Raw genomic sequence first — 15,859 nt, forward strand, 5'->3', positions numbered from 1 at the left:
AAAAGGGCGGCGACCCCCCAAACCATCATGCCTCACTCTGCATCTCATTACTAACACATCACAGCTTTTACATAAAAACAAACGATCTCACTGATTATTTGTTTACATATAAAAGTGTAATATCATCTTGTGTCACAATATGGCTCCTTTGGCTGTACTGCACATGTGTCAGGCGTGGGCTGTTACAGCCCATCCTTACACATACACAATGCACATCTGACATACTGCACTAGCGTCAGGCAGCTTGTCTGATAATGGAAAGAGACAGCCTCTCATCCTAGCTAAACTTCTGATTGGGCATAAGGGGTTGTGCCTCGCTCTGGCGACCTGTTTGTTGAATCTGGGCAGTTGCTAGTTGTGAATCATGACGTTCAAGTTGAGGACTACCCCACGTAAGTTTCACCTCGTGTGTATGAGGGGGAGCGTGTCTAGATTGTTTATGTGAGTGTCTATGAGCCTGCACCAGTGTATGTATATGTGAGTGTCTGTGAGCCTGCACCAGTGTATGTATATGTGAGTGTCTATGAGCCTGCACCAGTGTATATATATGTGAGTGTCTATGAGCCTGCACCAGTGTATGTATATGTGAGTGTCTATGAGCCTGCATCAGTGTATGTATATGTGAGTGTCTATGAGCCTGCACCAGTGTATGTATATGTGAGTGTCTATGAGCCTGCACCAGTGTATGTATATGTGAGTGTCTGCGAGCCTGCACCAGTGCATGTATATGTGAGTGTCTGCGAGCCTACATCAGTGTATGTATATGTGAGTGTCTATGAGCCTGCATCCGTGTATGTATATGTGAGTGTCTGCGAGCCTGCATCAGTGTATGTATATGTGAGTGTCTATGAGCCTGCACCAGTGTATGTATATGTGAGTGTCTGCGAGCCTGCATCAGTGTATGTATATGTGAGTGTCTGTGAGCCTGCACCAGTGCATCTATATGTGAGTGTATGTATGCGTGAAATTGTACAGAAATGTGTCAGTATACATTTAAAACATGTCCTTGTGGTCATGCTACCTGTCACGGGAGGCAGTGAGTGTAGTCTAGGTCCAAATGATCAGAACTTCCCAGGAAGCTACGGAGAACGTTTCAAGCGTTCCTCGACCCCACACAAAACCTTTCTGACAGCGCCCCACAGAAACAAACAGTGCCAGAGGTAAGAGGCCTCAGCGGAGGTGATGCTAGGGGGCGGGTGCTGCGGACAGGTTCTTATCTCATTCAGAAGGATAGGAGGCCTCAGCGGAGGTCATGCTGGGGGGAGTGTGCTGCTGACAGGTTCTTATCTCATTCAGAAGGATAAGAGGCCTCAGCGGGAGGTCATGCTAGGGGGGGTGCTGCTGACAGGTTCTTATCTCATTCAGAAGGATAGGAGGCCTCAGCGGAGGTCATGCTAGGGGAGGGTGCTGCTGAATGGTTCTTATCTCATTCAGAAGGATAGGAGGCCTCAGCGGGAGGTCATGCTAGGGGGAGTGTGCTGCTGACTGGTTCTTATCTCATTCAGAAGGATAGGAGGCCTCAGCGGAGGTGATGCTAGGGGGGGTGCTGCTGACAGGTTCTTATCTCATTCAGAAGGATAGGAGGCCTCAGCGGAGGTCATGCTGGGGGTGTGCTGCTGACAGGTTCTTATCTCATTCAGAAGGATAGGAGGCCTCAGTGGGAGGTCATGCTAGGGGGCGGGTGCTGCTGACAGGTTCTTATCTCATTCAGAAGGATAGGAGGCCTCAGTGTAGGTCATGCTAGGGGGAGTGCTGCTGACAGGTTCTTATCTCATTCAGAAGGATAGGAGTCCTCAGCGGGAGGTCATGCTAGGAGGGGTGCTGCTGACAGGTTCTTATCTCATTCAGAAGGATAAGAGGCCTCAGCGGAGGTCATGCTGGGGGGAGGGGGGTGCTGCTGACAGGTTCTTATCTCATTCAGAAGGATAGGAGGCCTCAGCGGAGGTCATGCTAGGGGGAGTGCTGCTGACAGGTTCTTATCTCATTCAGAAGGATAGGAGGCCTCAGCGGGTGGTCATGCTAGGGGGAGTGTGCTGCTGACTGGTTCTTATCTCATTCAGAAGGATAGGAGGCCTCAGCGGGTGGTCATGCTAGGGGCGGGTGCTGCGGACAGGTTCTTATCTCATTCAGAAGGATAGGAGACCTCAGCGAAGGTCATGCTGGTGGGGTGTGCTGCTGACAGGTTCTTATCTCATTCAGAAGGATAAGAGGCCTCAGCGGAGGTCATGCTAGGGTGTGTGTGCTGCGGACTGGTTCTTATCTCATTCAGAAGGATAGGAGGCCTCAGCGGGAGGTCATGCTAGGGGGAGTGCTGCTGACTGGTTCTTATCTCATTCAGAAGGATAGGAGGCCTCAGCGGGAGGTCATGCTAGGGGGGGGTGCTGCTGACTGGTTCTTATCTCATTCAGAAGGATAGGAGGCCTCAGCGGAGGTCATGCTGGGGGAGGGGGGGTGGTGTGCTGCTGACAGGTTCTTATCTCATTCAGAAGGATAGGAGGCCTCAGCGGGAGGTCATGCTAGGGGGGGGTGCTGCTGACAGGTTCTTATCTCATTCAGAGGGATAGGAGGCCTCAGCGGGTGGTCATGCTAGGGGGGGGTGCTGCTGACAGGTTCTTATCTCATTCAGAGGGATAGGAGGCCTCAGCGGGTGGTCATGCTAGGGGGGGGTGCTGCTGACAGGTTCTTATCTCATTCAGAAGGATAGGAGGCCTCAGCGGAGGTCATGCTAGGGGGGAGGGGGGTGCTGCGGACTGGTTCTTATCTCATTCAGAAGCATAAGTGGGTTAGTGCATCTCCTAAACAATATCTGCAAAGCCTCAGGCGTCCCAAAAAAAGTCCACATTTCCTCTAACCAGCTCTTTCCTTCCCTTTGTTGCTCCCTCTCCACTTATTACTCCCCCCCCTTTATATTGTTTTTGCCCTTTTCTGTTCTCTTCTTTCATGTTCCTTGTTCTGCCATTGTGCTCCCCTTTCCTCTTTGTCTTTCTTGCTCTTTTCTTTCTCCTCTTCCCTTTCTTGCTTTCCTCTCTTCCCTTTGCTTTTTCTTCTTTCTCTTTTTCTTGTCTTTTTACCTCTCACCCTCCTATAACACTTGATTTATTTTGTTCCCTCTTTTTCTTTTTATCTCCTTATCTTTTCCCCTTTCCTTCTCTCCCCTCATGCTTTCATCCCCTCTCTTTCCTTTTCCCTGTCCCCTTCTCCATCCACTCTGCTCTTTCCTTTCTTCCCCTCTGTATTCCCTCATATTATTTTCTTCTCCAGTTGTTTACTCTCTTCTCCTTCTTGTTCTCTTTCTCTCTACATTACAACTCTTCACATTTTGTTAATCTCCAATGTACCTCTCTCACCTTTTCTCACCTCTCCTTTTGTTGGTTGTCTTCCTTCTTCAGATTCTTTACTTGACCCCCATCTTTTTATTCCATCCTCTTCTCTCACCCTTCTTCATTCTGCTGTCCACCTTTCTCTGTCTTTCTCCTCTCCTCTGTCCTTTTCATCTCTTCTCTATTTTGTGCCTCCTCTTAATTTGCTCTCCCTCATTTTCTCTTAATTTCCTTTCCTCCGCTTTTGGTCTTTTCCCTTCTTCCTTTTCTCATTTCCTCACCTTCTCTTTCAGCTCTCTTGCTTTTATCTCATCACTTTTCATGATCCCTTTCCTCATCTCCCGTTTCTTGCTTTTATCTCATCACTTTTTATGATCCCTTTCCTCATCTTCCTTTTAGTGTTCTCCTCTACAACAACCTCTTGCCGCTACCTTTCTGCCTTTTTTCTTATTCTTTTATTCGCTCTCACATATTCCCCTCTACTGTTTTTTTCTCCCCCTGCCACTGACCCATCCTTAATCCCCTCCCCCACTTCCCTCTTTTCTCTTATGACATTCTACATTGCTGTCATCTCGTTTATTAATCTCTCCACTATCTTTTCTTGCTTTTTCCTCTTGTTCTCCTTCACTTTCTTGCTGTTGCCACCGATTACTTACCGTTTCCTTTGGTGACTCCATCATCTTCTGCTCTTCTTTTCTTCTGGCTGTTTGAAACCAAATCATAACTCCTGATCTATGCACACACTCAGCGTACTTGACAGCAGCACATAACGGATAACCTCACTACTTCCACCTCTTACTACGCCTACCACTTTCTCTCACCTCTTCCTCACCTCTGCCTACTTTCATGTTTCTGATCCATCTCATTGTTAGCCTCACCCCCTCAATTTGCTCAGCTCTTTACCACAGTCTCACAACACATCTAGTCCCACACAGCTGAGCTCCTCGTATACCTAAAAATAACTGGTCTCCAACCTTCCTTTCCTGAGATTGTGGATACATTGCAGCATCTCAGACAGCTCCTGCTCATCATATGAACTCCTCTGTATTACACCACCCTCGTGTCACCGACGAATACTCTGCCTCCTCATGTGGGCTCTTCTCATCCCCTCTCACATCTAACTCCACCCTGATTTCAAGGTTTCCCTTCCTCTCACCTCTTCACTCTTTTCTACTTTCACTCTACTTGTAACCCTCTTGTCCCCTGTCTCCCCCCACCACAGTCCCCAACCACCAACTACCTACACACGACTCCTGGCCACTTTCCACATCAGAAGCTGATATCACACCTTCCCACACAACAGTACGCCGTACAACACACCGTTTCTTATAATTTCACCTCATATAACACAACAATACTTCTGCATTTGGCTAAAATACTATCTACTGTGGATTCCTCTCTAGCTCTCTCCCACCTCTCCCCCTCCTGCTCACTGCCACACCTGCTCCTGACCCCCACTTGCTCAAAAACTCACCACCACTAAAACTCAGTCTCCAAATAAAACTCACCAGCTGCTTCATCCAAGGTCCCTACTCTGCCTTCTCATCTTACAATACCACAGTATTCACTGGCATACCACCCACAGCATACCATACACACTCCACACCCAGAACACCACAATCATTCACACCTTGAGTCTCCAAATAAAACTCACCGGCTGCTTCATCCAAGGTCCCTACTCTGCCTTCTCATCTTACACTACCATAGTATTCACTGGAATACCACCCGCAGCATACCATACACACTCCACACCCAGAACACCACAATCATTCATACCTTGAGTCTCCAAATAAAACTCACCGGCTGCTTCATCCAAGGTCCCTACTCTGCCTTCTCATCTTACACTACCACAGTATTCACTGGCATACCACCTGTAGCACACCATACACACTCCACACCCAGAACACCACAATCATTCACACCATGAGTCTCCAAATAAAACCCACCGGCTGCTTCATCCAAGTCTCTACTCTGCCTTCTCATCTTACACTACCACAGTATTCACTGGCATACCACCCGCAGCATACCGTCCAAACTCCACACCCAGAACACCACAATCATTCACACCTTGAATCTCCAAATAAAACTCACCGGCTGCTTCATCCAAGGTCCCTACTCTGCCTTCTCATCTTACACTACCACAGTATTCACTGGCATACCACCCGCAGCACACCATACACACTCCACACCCAGAACACTGCAATCATTCACACCTTGAGTCTCCAAATAAAACTCACCGGCTGCTTCATCCAAGGTCCCTACTCTGCCTTCTCATCTTACACTACCACAGTATTCACTGGCATACCACCCGCAGCATACCATCCAAACTCCACACCCAGAACACTACAATCATTCACACCTTGAGTCTTCAAATAAAACTCACCGGCTGCTTCATCCAAGGTCCCTACTCTGCCTTCTCATCTTACACTACCACAGTATTCACTGGCATACCACCCACAGCATACCATCCAAACTCCACACCCAGAACACTACAATCATTCACACCTTGAGTCTTCAAATAAAACTCACCGGCTGCTTCATCCAAGGTCCCTACTCTGCCTTCTCATCTTACACTACCACAGTATTCACTGGCATACCACCCACAGCATACCATCCAAACTCCACACCCAGAACACTACAATCATTCACACCTTGAGTCTTCAAATAAAACTCACCGGCTGCTTCATCCAAGGTCCCTACTCTGCCTTCTCATCTTACAGTACCACAGTATTCACTGGCATACCACCCACAGCACACCATACAAACTCCACACCCAGAACACTGCAATCATTCACACCTTGAGTCTCCAAATAAAACTCCCCAGCTGCTTCATCCAAGGTCCCTACTCTGCCTTCTCATCTTACACTACCACAGTATTCACTGGCATACCACCCACAGCATACCATACACACTCCACACCCAGAACACCACAATCATTCACACCTTGAGTCTCCAAATAAAACTCACCGGCTGCTTCACCCAAGGTCCCTACTCTGCCTTCTCATCTTACACTACCACAGTATTCACTGGCATACCACCCACAGCACACCATACACACTCCACACCCAGAACACCACAATCATTCACACCTTGAGTCTCCAAATAAAACTCACCAGCTGCTTCATCCAAGGCCCCTACTCGGCCTTCTCATCTTACACTACCGCAGTATTCACTGGCATACCACCCGCAGCACACCATACACACTCCACACCCAGAACACCACAATCATCCACACCTTGAGTCTCCAAATAAAACTCACCAGCTGCTTCATCCAAGGTCCCTACTCTGCCTTCTCATCTTACACTACCATAGTATTCACTGGAATACCACCCGCAGCACACCATACACACTCCACACCCAGAACACTGCAATCATTCACACCTTGAGTCTCCAAATAAAACTCACCGGCTGCTTCATCCAAGGTCCCTACTCTGCCTTCTCATCTTACACTACCACAGTATTCACTGGCATACCACCCGCAGCATACCATAAACACTCCACACCCAGAACACCACAATCATTCACACCTTGAATCTCCAAATAAAACTCACCGGCTGCTTCATCCAAGGCCCCTACTCTGCCTTCTCATCTTACACTACCACAGTATTCACTGGCATACCACCCACAGCATACCATACAAACTCCACACCCAGAACACCACAATCATTCACACCTTGAATCTCCAAATAAAACTCACCAGCTGCTTCATCCAAGGTCCCTACTCTGCCTTCTCATCTTACACTACCGCAGTATTCACTGGCATACCACCCACGGAACACCATCCAAACTCCATACCCAGAACACCACAATCATCCACACCTTGAGTCTCCAAATAAAACTCACCGGCTGCTTCACCCAAGGTCCCTACTCTGCCTTCTCATCTTACACTACCAAAGTATTCACTGGCATACCACCCACAGCATACCATACAAACTCCACACCCAGAACACCACAATCATTCACACCTTGAGTCTCCAAATAAAACCCACCGGCTGCTTCATCCAAGGCCCCTACTCTGCCTTCTCATCTTACACTACCACAGTATTCACTGGCATACCACCCGCAGCATACCATACATACTCCACACCCAGAACACCACAATCATTCACACCTTGAGTCTCCAAATAAAACTCACCGGCTGCTACATCCAAGGTCCCTACTCTGCCTTCTCATCTTACACTACCACAGTATTCACTGGCATACCACCCACGGAACACCATCCAAACTCCACACCCAGAACACTGCAATCATTCACACCTTGAGTCTCCAAATAAAACTCACCAGCTGCTTCATCCAAGGCCCCTACTCTGCCTTCTCATCTTACACTACCACAGTATTCACTGGCATACCACCCGCAGCACACCATACACACTCCACACCCAGAACACTACAATCATTCACACCTTGAGTCTCCAAATAAAACTCACCAGCTGCTTCATCCAAGGTCCCTACTCTGCCTTCTTATCTTACACTACCACAGTATTCACTGGCATACCACCCACAGCATACCACCCAAACTCCACACCCAGAACACCGCAATCATTCACACCTTGAATCTCCAAATAAAACTCACCAGCTGCTTCATCCAAGGCCCCTACTCTGCCTTCTCATCTTACACTACCACAGTATTCACTGGCATACCACCCACGGAACACCATCCAAACTCCACACCCAGAACACTACAATCATTCACACCTTGAGTCTCCAAATAAAACTCACCAGCTGCTTCATCCAAGGTCCCTACTCTGCCTTCTCATCTTACAATACCACAGTATTCACTGGCATACCACCCGCAGCATACCATCCAAACTCCACACCCAGAACACTGCAATCATTCACACCTTGAGTGTCCAAATAAAACTCACCGGCTGCTTCACCCAAGGTCCCTACTCTGCCTTCTCATCTTACACTACCGCAGTATTCACTGGCATACCACCCGCAGCACACCATACACACTCCACACCCAGAACACCACAATCATCCACACCTTGAGTCTCCAAATAAAACTCACCAGCTGCTTCATCCAAGGTCCCTACTCTGCCTTCTCATCTTACACTACCATAGTATTCACTGGAATACCACCCGCAGCACACCATACACACGCCACACCCAGAACACTGCAATCATTCACACCTTGAGTCTCCAAATAAAACTCACCGGCTGCTTCATCCAAGGTCCCTACTCTGCCTTCTCATCTTACACTACCACAGTATTCACTGGCATACCACCCGCAGCATACCATGCACACTCCACACCCAGAACACCACAATCATTCACACCTTGAATCTCCAAATAAAACTCACCGGCTGCTTCATCCAAGGCCCCTACTCTGCCTTCTCATCTTACACTACCACAGTATTCACTGGCATACCACCCACAGCATACCATACAAACTCCACACCCAGAACACCACAATCATTCACACCTTGAATCTCCAAATAAAACTCACCAGCTGCTTCATCCAAGGTCCCTACTCTGCCTTCTCATCTTACACTACCGCAGTATTCACTGGCATACCACCCACGGAACACCATCCAAACTCCATACCCAGAACACCACAATCATCCACACCTTGAGTCTCCAAATAAAACTCACCGGCTGCTTCACCCAAGGTCCCTACTCTGCCTTCTCATCTTACACTACCACAGTATTCACTGGCATACCACCCACAGCATACCATACAAACTCCACACCCAGAACACCACAATCATTCACACCTTGAGTCTCCAAATAAAACCCACCGGCTGCTTCATCCAAGGCCCCTACTCTGCCTTCTCATCTTACACTACCACAGTATTCACTGGCATACCACCCGCAGCATACCATACATACTCCACACCCAGAACACCACAATCATTCACACCTTGAGTCTCCAAATAAAACTCACCGGCTGCTACATCCAAGGTCCCTACTCTGCCTTCTCATCTTACACTACCACAGTATTCACTGGCATACCACCCACGGAACACCATCCAAACTCCACACCCAGAACACTGCAATCATTCACACCTTGAGTCTCCAAATAAAACTCACCAGCTGCTTCATCCAAGGCCCCTACTCTGCCTTCTCATCTTACACTACCACAGTATTCACTGGCATACCACCCGCAGCACACCATACACACTCCACACCCAGAACACTACAATCATTCACACCTTGAGTCTCCAAATAAAACTCACCAGCTGCTTCATCCAAGGTCCCTACTCTGCCTTCTCATCTTACACTACCACAGTATTCACTGGCATACCACCCACAGCATACCACCCAAACTCCACACCCAGAACACCGCAATCATTCACACCTTGAATCTCCAAATAAAACTCACCAGCTGCTTCATCCAAGGCCCCTACTCTGCCTTCTCATCTTACACTACCACAGTATTCACTGGCATACCACCCACGGAACACCATCCAAACTCCACACCCAGAACACTACAATCATTCACACCTTGAGTCTCCAAATAAAACTCACCAGCTGCTTCATCCAAGGTCCCTACTCTGCCTTCTCATCTTACAATACCACAGTATTCACTGGCATACCACCCGCAGCATACCATCCAAACTCCACACCCAGAACACTGCAATCATTCACACCTTGAGTGTCCAAATAAAACTCACCGGCTGCTTCACCCAAGGTCCCTACTCTGCCTTCTCATCTTACACTACCACAGTATTCACTGGCATACCATCCACAGCACACCATCCAAACTCCACACCCAGAACACCACAATCATTCACACCTTGAATCTCCAAATAAAACTCACCAGCTGCTTCATCCAAGGTCCCTACTCTGCCTTCTCATCTTACACTACCACAGTATTCACTGGCATACCACCCACGGAACACCATCCAAACTCCACACCCAGAACACTGCAATCATTCACACCTTGAGTCTCCAAATAAAACTCACCAGCTGCTTCATCCAAGGCCCCTACTCTGCCTTCTCATCTTACACTACCACAGTATTCACTGGCATACCACCCGCAGCACACCATACACACTCCACACCCAGAACACCGCAATCATTCACACCTTGAATCTCCAAATAAAACTCACCAGCTGCTTCATCCAAGGCCCCTACTCTGCCTTCTCATCTTACACTACCACAGTATTCACTGGCATACCACCCACAGCACACCATCCAAACTCCACACCCAGAACACCACAATCATTCACACCTTGAATCTCCAAATAAAACTCACCAGCTGCTTCATCCAAGGTCCCTACTCTGCCTTCTCATCTTACACTACCACAGTATTCACTGGCATACCACCCACGGAACACCATCCAAACTCCACACCCAGAACACTGCAATCATTCACACCTTGAGTCTCCAAATAAAACTCACCAGCTGCTTCATCCAAGGCCCCTACTCTGCCTTCTCATCTTACACTACCACAGTATTCACTGGCATACCACCCGCAGCACACCATACACACTCCACACCCAGAACACTACAATCATTCACACCTTGAGTCTCCAAATAAAACTCACCGGCTGCTTCACCCAAGGTCCCTACTCTGCCTTCTCATCTTACACTACCACAGTATTCACTGGCATACCACCCGCAGCACACCATACACACTCCACACCCAGAACACCACAATCATTCACACCTTGAGTCTCCAAATAAAACTCACCAGCTGCTTCATCCAAGGTCCCTACTCTGCCTTCTCATCTTACACTACCACAGTATTCACTGGCATACCACCCGCAACATACCATACACACTCCACACCCAGAACACCACAATCATTCACACCTTGAGTCTCCAAATAAAACTCACCGGCTGCTTCACCGAAGGTCCCTACTCTGCCTTCTCATCTTACACTACCACAGTATTCACTGGCATACCACCTGCAACACACCATCCAAACTCCACACCCAGAACACTGCAATCATTCACACCTTGAGTCTCCAAATAAAACCCACCGGCTGCTTCATCCACGGTCCCTACTCTGCCTTCTCATCTTACACTACCACAGTATTCACTGGCATACCACCTGCAACACACCATCCAAACTCCACACCCAGAACACTGCAATCATTCACACCTTGAGTCTCCAAATAAAACTCACTGGCTGCTTAATCCAAGTCTCTACTCTGCCTTCTCATCTTACACTACCACAGTGTTCACTGGCATACCACCCGCAGCACACCTTCCAAACTCCACACCCAGAACACTGCAATCATTCACACCTTGCCACATGACTCAACACTACACGGACATAGTCAGTAGCTACACTTAATACATCTTACCGTAAACCACTAGGTCACTCTTTCTCACTTGACCTTACCACCAGCCCTAACACCATCGACCATCTTGTTACTTGTGCCTTACCCTTTGATTACGTACAACAATCTAACCCACGCTTTTCAGTGGCCATTGTACTGATCATAGACCAATATATAAAATAATTATGCAATAGTAGTTTTGCATAGAGCGAACCTTGCCCAAGGTCACAAGAGTGCTTCACCAAAGAAATACCACATTCCATTCTTTGGCACAGAGAGATCTGCAGAGATTCGAAGGTGCTTCCTCGTGTTGCATGGTTGGAAGCTTTACCCACTAGGCAACATTCCCTTCAACTTATAAACATACACCCTCCCTGTCTGATGTTAAAGCGATCGTTTAGTGAACTAAAAGGGAAGTTGTAATGCTTACCCTATATGTGGCCTAGCAATTTAGCTCATTCTCTTTACTGTCTTGCTCAGTCAAAGTCAAAAACTTTGTTTACGCCCCACGTCTTTCTCAAGTCACCAGCCCCTACTGTTGTGTTGTGAAGGTCGGTGTTGAAGATAAGTTTTGCAGCTCAGACGATGCATCAGTTCCAATGAGCACTGAGGCTGCAATGGGGAGCTGTAGAGTCTTCGCCAAGGCTGCCGTCAACAAGGGATGCAAGGACCTAGCGCAAGAAAAAATGTTGCGCAGTGGCGGTTCTGAAGGCAACGCGCTGATCTCAAGATCCTGCTTTGCGACTCTGTTGCGTCGATTCCGACCCAAGCAGTAGTGGTAATGCACCAGATCTGTTCCATGCAACAGCAACAATGCATTGGTTTTGCTCCCGCAGCAGAGAATGCGTTAGTCCCACAGGAACAAATACCTTAGGCCCACTTTCAAAGGACCTGGACTGGAGTGGCACCTATTGGCAGGGCAGGCTCACAGGTGGCAGAGTCCAGGTGCAGAAGCAGGGTGTTTGAAAGTCTTATGTCTTTCAGATCAGGAGGCCAGACAATTGTAGGTCCAGTCCTTCTCACTAAGGCAGGGGTACAGCAGATAGCAGGGTAGCACAGCAAGGCAGGAGTCCAGCAAAGCAGGAGTAAAGCAGAGTGGCAGTCTTTCAGCAGAACAGCAGGGCCTCTACCTATCTATGCACAAGTCTAGAAGTGTACTGAGTTGGCAGTGTGAGAGTTCCAGTACCTATACCTAGTGAGGCCTTTGAAGTGGGAGAGACTTCAAAGACAGGCATTTGAAGTGCACAAATGTCCTCCCTCCCGGCCCTGGCTCCAGACTTACTACAGGGGGTTATGCAGCCTTTTATGTGGGGACAGGACCCAGCCTGTTCAGCTGTAAGTGAGGCTGGGCCCAGCTCCTCCCACCCATCATGCCAGGGTGGCCCACCAACTCACAACTAAGCTCCCATTGTGTGTGGCAGTCAAGGGGGAATACACAAAGCCCAGTTGTGACACACCACAGACATGTGATCATAGACGGGCATTACACACAAAATGGCTAAAGTCAGAAAATGCCAACTTTCTAAAAGTGACATGTCCAGAATTTAAATTTGAAATCAGACATCACCACAAGTTGTGATTTAAAATTGTGGTCCCAAGGACACCAAACCCGAAAAGTTTATCTCTTCTAGATTGTGAATTACACTTATAAGAGGCAATAAGGGAATCCCAATGTTAACGTATGGAAGAGGTAGGCCTTGCAGTAGTGAAAAACAACTTTGGGAGTGGTTCACTACCAGGACATGTAAAACGTAAAAGTACACGTCTTGCCTTTTAAATACATTGCACACTGCCTCTATGTTGCCAAGGGCTACCTTAGGGGTGACTTGTATGTATAAAAAGGGAAGGTATGGGCCTGGCAAAGAGGTTATTTTGCCAAGTCAACATGGCAGTGTAAAACTGCCCACACAGGCTCTGCAACAGTGGTAGCTCACAGGAGGGAAAAGGGGCGGGGTGGTGCGGTGCATGGCAGGGGAGGGGGGTACATGACAAAAAAAATATAATGTAATAAAAAAAAAACTTACCTTTTTGCTCCACTCCGCGCCGCTCCCATCTGCTCCTAGACTGGACTGCAGGCACAAGCTCCCAGCCTGCCCTGCATCCAGTTCCAACACTGCTTTCAAGCTGCTAGCAGCATGATAGCAGCATTGGGACTGGACGGATCGCCCAGGCAGAGTGAAAGGCTCCGTCTGCTGTCTCCAATCCTGCAACGCAGTGCCTGCATTGCTGAGTTGGAAAGACCCCTTTTGCGCATGTGTGTATGGCCGGCCCAAGATGGCCAGCCAAACATACATGCGCACTGAGAGGGAGTGCTGTGCACTCCCCCTTGTCCCCATCACAGCTCCATGGCCCCTCCCCTTTCACTATAAAACGATAATAAACATAGTTTATTATTGTTTTTTAGTGACAAGTTTGCAGCTGCCGTTGCTGTCGGGGTGTGGGGTGGGCAGAGGAGCCACCCCTGCTCTGCAATGGCAGGCCTGAGACATGGTTAAAGGGCTACTTAAGTCGGTGGTACAATCAGCACAGCAGGCCCACTAGTAGAATTGAATAATTGTTTTATAGTAAAAGGTTTTCAGCTGCTGCTGCTGGCGGGGGTAGGGTGGGCGGAGGAGCCGCGCCTGAGACATGGTTAAAGGGCTACTTCAGTCAGTGGTACAATCAGTACAGCAGGCCCACTAGTAGAATTTAATTAACAGGCCCTGGGCTGGGCATGAAAAGAGACTCAATGCTAATGTCCCATTCTCTTTGATATTTGTCCGTCCAAGGGCCTCTATTTTTCAGAAGCTTATTCCATCCCATGAAAAGTTGGAACCAATTACATCCCACAGTGGCACTACATTAGGTGCCATTAGCCGCGCACATCTGTCCTCCTCAAATCCCAAACAGTGGAGGAGTGGATCCATTTGGAGGATCGACACTGAAACTGTTGGTGCCCAGAACTAGTCCACTTGTGTGGACGAAACGCGTTGGCTGTTGCTTGCTGTTGATGAATGGTGTTTTTAAAGAGAAAAGGAAAATAAAGCGAAGAACTGGACATAACTGAGAATTTGAAAAGGACTATTTTCTTAAATGTTTATCCATACAGTGCACCTCTAATATGTTTGCAGTTACAAAAAGACTGCAGTTCCCAGAAGCCATTGAAATTAATGACTACAAAAGACTAAATAAAACAGATGCGCTATCAGTGAGCTTCCCTGACGATTCACATTGGAAACAAAATGGAGAAACATCAGTAAAATAAAGAGCATTGATTGCTGGAAACATCAGAGTGAACCGACAGTGAAATCGACTCCTGACAATTCATGACCGTGAGTGACAAGATCTGGAAAAAGAAGAGAAAAGAAACCTGGCAAAGGTGAGACATAATACAAACAAGCATTTGTAATGCAATAGATTTCGCATTTGCTTGAGTTAGAGCTAATAGAGTTGTAGATGCATAACTGGACTTTTCCTGCCATATAAATTGGTCAACCTGCTGCTTAATTTGGTCCTCTCTGCTACAAAATTCTACTGTCCCTGCATATAACGAAAGCACTTCCATTTACCTTCTTCCTCTATCTGCAGCAAAAAATGAAAATATTGCTATTATTTATTTTATTGTTTTATATTTTAATTTTGAGGTCCCCCCCCAATCTAGTGTGGGGACCCAGAGATGACTTAGACAGAAAAAGCATGCTGTGCCGTGAATTATAGGCAAAAATGCTTTGTAAAAGAAATGGCCTGCAAAGCATTATGGAGCGAGTTTCCCCAAGTGCAGTGAATATTGTAGCAGCTTGACTGTAATGCTCAGAACAGTCCCTAGAGGAAACCAAAATAAAAATAGCATTTGTAAGAAACATAGGCCCTCATTACAACCCTGGTGGTAAATCCCGCTTACCGCCGTGCAGAAGACCGCCAACATACCGCTGCAGCCACGGAATTCCTCTACAGGGATTACGACCCACAGCCCGGAATCCGCCACAATACAGACACCCACACAAGTCCGCCACACCAAAGGTCAGTGATAAACTGGCGATAACAAAACCTACACCGTCACGCCAACAAGAATACGCCCACACTATCATGACCCACGAATCCATGCAGCGGTCTCTCATCCACGGTAAACCATTGGCGGTACACACCGCCGGGCTCAAAATACACACACACTTACAAAACACAACCACATTGGACAATTCAAAATACACACACCTGATACACGTACACAAACCACACCCACACACCCAATCCAATATAAAACACACACCCACATCACCCACAAACCCTTACTAACAGAAAATTGAAAGCAGGCCAGAGAGAGACACT

The sequence above is a fragment of the Pleurodeles waltl genome, chromosome 4_1 (genome assembly GCF_031143425.1).
Source record: "Pleurodeles waltl isolate 20211129_DDA chromosome 4_1, aPleWal1.hap1.20221129, whole genome shotgun sequence".
In the NCBI taxonomy this organism is placed as follows: Eukaryota; Metazoa; Chordata; class Amphibia; order Caudata; family Salamandridae; genus Pleurodeles; species Pleurodeles waltl.